This window comes from Papaver somniferum, unplaced genomic scaffold (assembly GCF_003573695.1).
Source record: "Papaver somniferum cultivar HN1 unplaced genomic scaffold, ASM357369v1 unplaced-scaffold_131, whole genome shotgun sequence".
NCBI lineage: Eukaryota > Viridiplantae > Streptophyta > Magnoliopsida > Ranunculales > Papaveraceae > Papaver > Papaver somniferum.
Window position 1 is genome coordinate 4,396,125 of NW_020622270.1, and position 10,452 is coordinate 4,406,576.

Sequence of the window (10,452 nt, forward strand, 5' to 3'; positions counted from 1 at the left end):
TTTATTTTTTCATTACGCAGTAACCACCACTTTTTCACCTACACCAATTGCCGCAATAATACACCACCGGATGGTGGCCACCCGTTGCACTACAGAATGCGACGGAAACAAGATTGAAATCCTAGGTGGGCTAAACCGATAGGAAAAAAGTGAGTTCTATAATTTCTAAAATTTCTAAAGGGCAGTAAAAATTCTGGGAAAATATCATTGGTATTGCAGTGGAAAATAGGGGAGAAAATGAAGAGGCAAAGAGAAGTTTCCATTCATCAAGATAATACGTCACATGAATACAATTTCCTTTATATACATATAAAGATAAACTCTAAGTAACTAGATGGACCGCACATCCATGGGCCGTATCCCCTGTAATACTCCCCCTCGTGCGGTTCAATAACAAAACTTTATACATAGTGCTTTGAATGTAGTTCTTCAAATGTCGTTCTCTCCTTGATGACTTGTGCCGAAATCAATTGCCTTACTAAAAATCTGACAAAGAAAAACCCAGTAGGATAAAACCTTAGTACAACTCTTCGCATGTAGTACTTTACATGTTGTCTCTTACTTTACATGTAGTTCATCACATGCAATACGATCTTCAAAGATCGATGATCTAAGTTAATTGCCTCGTTAAAACTTCGTCAGGAAAACTCATAGGGACAAAATCTGAACTAAAGAAAAGAGTACAATATTAATCAAACTTAGAACATAGTTAGATGCATATACGTTGCCTCATTAAAACCTTGACAAGGAAAAACCCAGTGGGACAAAACCTTGGCGAAGGAAAAAGAGTACAACGTGGAAGATGCAAGTAAAGGTGATCTGTTGCGGATGATCACTTTGCTTTGTTGAAGTTGACTAGTTGCTTCACAACTCCTAAGGCAGAAAATCCTCGTGAGAAATACAATAGCCTTAGCTGGGAAATTACATTCACGGTGTTTGTTGTTTTCTCATTGAAAACCTTACCGAGTAACAAAACCCTGTAGGAAAAAATAACCCCGACGAGGGAAAATAGCTCAACACACCATTAGATGCTCCCCCTGATGTCAGACAATTTTCGTTAGTCTAATGCAGTCAAAAAGATTTTATCACACTTTACTTTGGTGACTTGAACGTTTATAAAACCCTGTTGTTGATTCTGGAAGTTACGTTGCTTAACAGACTATCGCTTTCATTTCTTTGATTCAGATATTTTCAGTAATATCAACACGATCTTTATGTCTTCAAAGTTCAACATACTTCATGTTTTTAGTGTTGTCTCGCTAAAAACCTTGTCGAGTAACAAAACCCTTTGGGAAAAACTATTCTCGATCGAAGGGAAAAAGAGTACAACACAGCTTCAATTTCGAAGTAAAATATGTCGTCATCTCCCCCTGATTACTTTTAGAGTTGTTCCATACAGTTCCTTTAGTCATGTATATTCCGAAACTAAATATTTGTAATGACTTAGAAAATAATCTACCATATCTCCCTCTGATTACGTTCGTTGGAGAAAAGATTATTGTTCCTTCATAGTCAACAACTTTTGGATTGCACTTCCATTAGCATTCCTTTTAATGTCTTTGTAGGGATAAAACAATTTATGTCAATGGTTACTTTTAAGTACATGATTACATTCATTATACCAATCCAATGACGTTGCGTTGGCACGGAGCTTTATATAGCTAACAAGTTCCCTGAGGATGTAAAATTTAATCGAGTGCATTATTATACTAAGTACAACAATGCGTCTATTGTACTTAGATATGAGAATTTCATCTCCCAGCACATCTTCGTCATATTCTTTTGGACGAAATGGTTACTTACTTACATTTGAACCTCGTCTAATCATGGGAGTGCTATCAGGATGCATGTCTTTGTTAAATTGCCTGAAAACTTTAGACATATGAAAACTGGTGGAATAATATACCACAAGCTCAGTATTGGATCGAGATTTCCTTAGATTTTTCATCTCAAATTCGGATTTTAAATAGCTTTTAAGGTCTCTTATTACATCAAGAGTACACATCAGGTATGTACCATCAACATAAATAGCTACAATTCCAAATCAGGAACTTTCTTATGAATACGCAACGAAAAATAACTTACTTGTCTATCCCCTCCAAATCAAATAGCGACTTAGATGGGTATACCACATCCGCCTGATTGCTTGAATCTATAAGTGAGTGTTCTATCTAACTGTAACCACACTCTGTGGTTTAGAGTCATTTGATTTGGGAAACAAAATTCTATCAACTACTTTTGTAAATATCTTTTATCTCTTGATTCTTTCAGAGATACGCAACAACCACATACATATGCTGCATTTCAAGTCCTTTTGAAATTACCAAGCAAACTAAGTAGCGGAACTCTATAACATTCATTACAAGAGAACAATTCCAGGGCTTTGTGAGAAACCTCGTGCCACAAGGAGAGTCTTTGTACTTTAATACTACTTTATTCTCATTATGCTTTATGACAAATTAATTATGTATGTCCAATAGGATTTACACTTGGTTGGTTAGCACTACCACACCAAATATCCGTATATTTGCCAAAGAACTAAGTTCCACCTGGATTGTGTAGGCCATATATGTTATTTATTTGAAATTAATCAAAATAAAGCATGGTTCGATCTCATTGTGCTCTACTTCTGGAGAAACTATTTACGGATTATATCATCACTGTGCACGCATGATCCTTCCATTGAGTCATGTGCATTCTCATAATCCTTCAGGATTTCATTGTTCTCTAGAATCATTTAAAACTTCGGAGCGTCCTCCAGTATTGATTCATGGACATAGTCAGAGACAATCAAATGAGATGATTTCATTAATGATACAAATTAGGTTGTGCCTTACTCGTCTACGCCCTTTCTAGGTGAGCATTAATCGAACTTGGTGGTCTCTCCATCTTCCTTTATGATGCCACGGCCTCGAATACACTTCCACGAAGTGTAGTTGAAACACCTTAGTCTATGGTGTACCCCATACTGAGGATTTATAACCTTGCAGGAATATTTGCAGCTGGTATGTGTGATCCTATCACTTTAGCGACATCAGTGTACATTCTGAAAATTAATTATTCTTTGTCACTTCACATTTACATTGGTGGAGTACAAGAATCAATATGAGACACAGTGGGAATACGCCACGAAAATTCATGTCGTTCTCTTAGAAAATACTTTTTCTTATCTCCCCCTTACGACGGGAAGACTATCCCACCAAAGTGATAACATGCAAATCTAGCAGTAAGAGATTTCCTTCCAAAGGTTTTAAAATGCGGATTATTGTTGGGAACTCATTTCCAACATAACTACTTAACAATTTTGAAGGCCCATCATGGCACGATGTGGAGTCGTAATGGCACATATGTAATGCAACCAAAAATGCGTAAGAACACGAATGTCAGACTTAAATCCAGTTACCAACTGGTACGAAGAAAAGGTTGACTAATATTGGGTTCTAAAAACGAATTAAGTAAGATGCGTGTAATATTGCATATCCCCAAAGCAATAAAATATAGGTTGGTACGCATAACCTATTCCTTAGGCACCATCTGTAACCTTTGATGGTATCCTCTGTAAGACTATTGGGTATAAAATACTCTATATTGATCCTATTAAACATGCAATATTCATCAAGTCCTTTTGATGTAAATTCTCTAGCATTAATAAGGGTGGTGAACCTTTGTACTTTTTATTGTGTTATATGTGCTAGGAGTTTTTAAACACAAATTTCTTGGGAACTATAACTAGTCCAAAATGTCAAAACATTCACCAGAGCCATAAGTCACTTTAATGGTCCGCATTCTGCATGAATATTTTTCTAAATTTCACCTTATTATCTTTGTAATATGGATTATTTACCATTTGCATCTTAGGACGGTCTCAATCATGTTTTACTGAAGACTTTGTAAAATGAGTGATATGCTCTCTTACTTAAAAGCATAATGGGAGGGAGGGTTGTGCATCTAGCACTTTAGGGAACACTTATTGAGAGATATACCGTTACTTCGCATTTTGTCAATCTTTTTCCCATTGTCTTGTCCACTCAAACACAGTGATGTACGTATGATTCCTTTCAAAATGAAACATCATGTCACAACCAAAGTGCCTTTATGGTTATGTCAAAGCCTAAATGGGTCAATTCCCAACATTTCATCGTCGGAGTCAATATGGATTCAGTAATCCAAATACTATAGTGATTTACATTTCACTAGATTGACTCATTAGTTTCCCTAAGAAATATTTCCTTCCAAATATATTAGAAACTATAAAAGATGCAATCAATTACATTTTCATCATTGTGATGTTACACATGATATCCATTTGCATGGGTTACTTGGGAATTTAACAAGGTGTGATTATCTCTTGGTACATCTAGAGATTTTGCGATGTCTTTGTTCTATCTTGAAAAAAAATGAGCAGTGCTGCGCTCGATAAGATAGTCAATTGGCCAGACAAAGTTCTTGTTGCCATAAAGTTGATGTGAAATTGGTTGTTACTATGATACACGTACATATTACATTGTATATACCAACACCTATGACCAGGTGCATTTCCAACTCTTTTATTTATGATGGGAGCTAGAATTACATTTTAGGTGATCCCATGTTCAATTGATACCTATACTTTGGTGTCATTACTGATGGGGAAAAAAATAAATATTTTTGTCTCATGATATATATGTCTCTTTTCACATGATTTATATGAGTCGGTACGTCTAACCCTCATTACTTTGGGGGTTCTTTCCATTTTCAATTTTCCTACATTTATCTCAATAGGCCAAGAGAATTTATGTCAACCACTTACTTTAGGTTGAGAATTTTACTAAACGTAATTCTCTTGTTGTCACACTTCAACATATACTATTTCGTTAGTATCATGGACGAAGTAGAGAAATGGAAATTTTCTGACTCAAATAAAAAAAAATTGTGAGTTCTTCCACAAAAAAATTGGAATACATGTGATTTTATTTACAATGTATCTTTTGAAACTACAGACTCTTTAATAGTCGCGCAAGTGTATTACATTCCACGGAACATTCAAGTTTGGGAAGAAAATATCAAATATGCAATAATGGTGTTCAAGTACTTCTAAGCCCCAAATACATACATTTGAATCAAATTGGTACAACCAATTGTACAAAAAAAAGAACACCATTCAATTGTAGCCAATATCATATTCAAGAGAACTAAATAACATAAACCAACATCCTTAATGAACGAGATCAACAATCATAATTTAAGTTGACCGTTTATACGATATGGACTTATTTTAAGGTGAAAAAAAATAGAACTGGACATGTTCTAAAAACAAATAATTAAGCCTAGCAAAGTATAAGCAAATAAACAAGCCCAACAAAGTACTCAATATTAAAGCCCCCATTAGTTACATACCTCCATCCTTGGTTCCTGATGTACTTACACAGAACCAGAACGGACTTGATGGTGCACGCCCCCAGGAACGGGAACATGACAGAACCGCTGGAACTTTGGGCGGAACAGGACGAGACCCGGGTTTGGGCGGAACAGAACTGGACCCGGCTTTGGGAAGAACAGGACAGGACCCGGGTTTGGGCGGAATAGGACATGACCCGGGTTTAATTTCTTCTTCCTGACCTAATTTTCTTCTTTACGGCAGAAGAGAGAATATGCGTGATCAAGCGCCGCACAAAAAGAACAAAAATTGATGTACAACACAGATTAGAATTCCTTCACGCCCAAACATACAATTACGAAATATATATTATTTTGTCATATAAATATATGATAAAGAGTATTACATTAACTAGTTGGAAGCCTAACAAGCTAAGATCCAACAACGCACTACTACACGAATTGAACAGGTTGCCGTGCAAACCTACCAGAGAGTCTCATGGGTAACCTAGCCAAGGGAGCTGAAGCGGGAGGGGCTGAGATTGTGTCACAAGGGGGGCAAGCTAACTCTACCGTCCATGTTAATTCCTGCAATATATGATTATAAAATAAAAAGTATAATATTATCATGGTATACAAAACAGATTCGATATAATTTTCGCATTACTGATTTGAAAATAGAAGATTATGGAGAAAAAAAAATATTAGTCATGGCGTAGAGTATAAATTCTTTTTTTTTTTAATCAATCAACATTGTATAAAATAGATTAAAAAATCAAATCAATTCCTAGTGATTTGATTCTAGGGAAATGAAAAGAAAAAAAAATAGGACAAAATAGATCCAACTTATCTGATTTGACGATGACAATTCCATTGATTCCAACGTAGTGTATTTGATAACAACCCAAAAGAAAGAAAAAAAATCAAAATTCATTGCCGCAAGGTAGAGCTCGTGCCTGATAACGTGTTGTAGTGGAAAATAGGGGAGTAAATGAAGAGGCAAAGAGAAGTTTCCATTCATCAAGATAATGCATCACATGAATACAATTTCCTTTATATACACATAAAGATAAACTCTAAGTAACTAGATGGACCGCACATCCATGGGCCGTAAGCCCTGTAACAACGCCTGACCACCCTGACCACCTATCCATTCACCACTGACTACCTACTGTTTTAGCCACCGATTCAACGCCTCCACCATTCACCAACGCTCACAACCATCATCGTTGTCTTCACCATCACCACTCATCGTTAACAATATCACTCCGAAATCACCAAAATATTGTAGATCGCATCTCGAAAATGGATCAATTAGTCCTTGCATGAAAAAATTTCATTCTACATAGAGTTTTTGAATTTCTTTTCTCATGTCTACCAAGTAGACTCTATTTCAAAAGGGTCTATTTATAAAATTAGACACTGTCTTTTCTGAAGAAATTACTTATGAGTTGGATTTTTTTACTGCACACCAACATCGTCGATAAATTCAGAAAAAAAAACAAACCTCATTTGCTTATACAGATTTCTAATATAAAAACTAGATTTTGTGCCCGTGCTACGCCCGGGCAGCTTCTCAAATTTGGTTCACCAATTCAATCTACAACTACAAACTGCAAATACAGTGCATCATTGCCTCTTTCATCACTGCCTCTTTCTTTATTTTTTTATTTGGTAAAGATCGGCGCTTCACCTCTCCCCTCCCAATTTGATTCGGTAAAGCTCGGCTTCGCCTCGCCCAATCCCAATTTGATTTGGTAAAGCTCGGCTTCGACTCGCCCCAGTCCCGATTTGATTTGGTAAAGCTCGGCTTCGCCTCGCCCCAGTCCCGATTTGATTTGGTAAAGCTCGGCTTCTCCTCGCCCAGTCCCGATATGATTTGTAAAGCTCTGCTTCGCCTCACCCAATGATAAAAAATTAACTTTACCTGAAATGTCTTTCCAAAAGACTTCATTTTCATCAAGAATAGCTTTCACTGATGGCTAGACTCCTACACATCCAATATAGTTCATGCAATATAAGTGCAACTTATAGAAATAACAATATATCAAGATTAATAACCTGGTTTTCTCTTGACTTTATTTATCAACTCCACTTAGTTCTAATTCAGTTCTTTAAAAATTATGAAACAGTGATAAGCTTACATCTTATTTAGAAAATATTATTGACTGAACTTCGTAGCATATGTGGTGTAGTGTAAGTGACCGAGATAGTCACAATAAGTTATACACCACTAACCCAACCAACCTGCACCATTCATCCTAAGGAAATAAAAAGAAAGCAATCATTTCTTATATATAGTTGGATTTAAGGGAGCCTCCTTCGCAAAAGCAGATAATGCAGTCAAATTAAAAAAGAAAAGAAAATGCGTTGGCTTTATATGATAATACTATATATGTATATGGAGAATTCTCACTTCGATTATGTAGTAGCATGTTTGGCGGTGTAAACTTTATACTTATCAGTGTTAGCTTAGGTTGATCCCTAAGAACTGAAAATTTAGAATGAGCAAGAAATTGGATCCATCATGATTATTAACACGAAAACCATCAACACTGCCATGGCTAGAATGCATTGGCATACCTGGTATCCACCGACCTTTTGTTATTGTATTGCACTTTTAACAAATAAGACTTGCCATGGTATTTGATTTCAACTCTAAATTCAAAAGAAAAAAATGGCCAAGGTACTAATTTCAGCACCCCAATCCATTCATCTAGAGATAAGCACATTAGACCCAAACAACCTCATCGTTACAAATCAAGGTCATGGACGACACTGGTGACGTCAAAATGATGACTATGGTGATGCCCCAAGTAATAAGCCAAATTATCTTTCACAAATCAGAACAAAGAACAACAAATGAATCAGTAATTTTATCAAAGAAAAATGAAAGCAACTGATATCCGGCAAATCCATTGAGCCAGAATCATTGAACAAGTCCTTTTTTTAGTATTAAATTATAAACAACTTTGGATGATCAAAACATAGCAACAACCAGTATTACAATGTCACGGTAATACCTATACTTTATGGATGGAGTATATTTTTGGAAGAAGAATCGCAGAAAGAAGCGAACGTATTCGAAACTGCACTATAAAATCTGAATAGACAGAGCTGAGAAAAGAGTCGGAGAAAAAAAAACACCAACTATTGACTTGAGAATTACAAAACTCTCAAGCCGTGAGATATGCACTCTCTGCATATACAGTCAAGAATTGCACATGAGCACATAAACCGATCTTAGTATATTTGCATTTCAATATAGATGGATCCGTAACACATGTCGAGGTTCCCATAGAATCCATGACTAAGCTATTATCATATGCAGTATTTTCAGTAGCAATATATGTATTTGAATTTCAGTAGGACTTTTTCACCTTGGTTTCATCACGTAATCTATGTGATACTTAAAATACCAAGGAAGACTTGTTGTCCCGAAGAGTCCCTGGCTGCAAGAGGGTTATCCCATATTGTACCAATATTCGTCTGTGAAGCTTGTAGTTTTTTCAAAGCATATGCAGGCATTGCTGATCTGTAGGCAATAGTGGTTATCGTATAGGTTCAACCTGTAACGACAGAAAATAATCTTGACGTATGGATGTGAGTTAATAAATAGCAAAAAAGTTCTTTTTATGCAAAAAAAATGCAAAATAGTAATGCGATATACCTAAATGGTTAATTTTGCAAGCTGGAGCTCTAATCTATTTGTAGAGTGCTTGAAAGGCAGTGTCGTAATTCCTATGATAAAACTGCAACAAAAAGGGAATATATATCCAAATTTCATTTTTGTGAAATCTTACAGAAAGCGGAAGATGACGATACATCGGAATGGAAACCTTACCTTTGGCTGTATAGAGTTGACGTCTTCGTAACATTGAGATCCCAAACCATCAACACTGCCATGGCTAGAATGCATTGGCATATGTAGAATCAGGAAAAATTGAACCATTAAGACATCGGATTATAAGTGTCACACTAAAACTTGAAAATATGGTACACACATATTTTAAGCACCGGATCTATCTCCTCGGAAATTTGTTTAAATAACTACTTTAGAGGCCATAACTAAAGAACCATATCCAAAGCATTATGTGCCTCTAGCAGCTCGAAGACTAAAGAGTCCAATATTTCAAACATGCCTGTTCAATCTACTTAATTATCATACAACAAACAAAATTTGTCAGGAATTTTATCATCTTCTGCATCACAAAACCCGTGTAGTAAAGAAACTGCAAAACTAAATTTATTTCCATCAAGTCTATATTCCTATTAAGAACCCAAACTTCTACTAACACTTACTGTGTGTATAACAAAGGGAGCATAAATAATTGATTAATTTCGTTTGTAATTGCCAACAGTTTGATATCCACATTTCCAACATGGATGAAAAATCCGTTTGAAGTGAGCTCCAAGATAAGCAATTAAATACTTTATCACATTAATAGAAATTTAACTTTACCAATCATAACCTTTATCATCTCATAGGGTCATACATAATTACTTCTGATCTTAAACCATATATATTGGGATGAAAGCAAGTGAAACCAATATTAAAAAAAAACTTCACATGTAAAATGAGATGAAAAACAAACTTATCATCACCAAATAAACATAAAACCCTTATCTTTTCAAATGTATAGAACTAAAAAAAGAAATTGATGAAAATGATAAAAAGGAAGGGTTAGGGTTAATTGATTCAAAGAAGTGAAGTGACAGAAAAAGAGTTAGGGTTTACCAATACAGATTTGGATTTGATTATTTATCTCTTCTTCAAAAACCACACCTGCAAATTAAATCAAACAAACTACACAAATCGTCTATTATAATCGACAGGAGTAGCTACTTTGGGATATTCTCCATCATATTCTTGAGGCGAGATGGGATGAGTTTACATCATGATTATGCTAAAAATCAAATAAACCCATACTTAAGAACTCAAAAAAGAAGTAAACCATAACTTACAAAATAAAAAACAGAGTGTGTTCATAAAAATAAGAACATGTGATGAACAATCATACCTGATGTGCCTTACTTCTTCGTTCCTGTTAGAGAAATCAAAAGATGAAGGAGAACAGAGAAGTAAACGATAAAGCC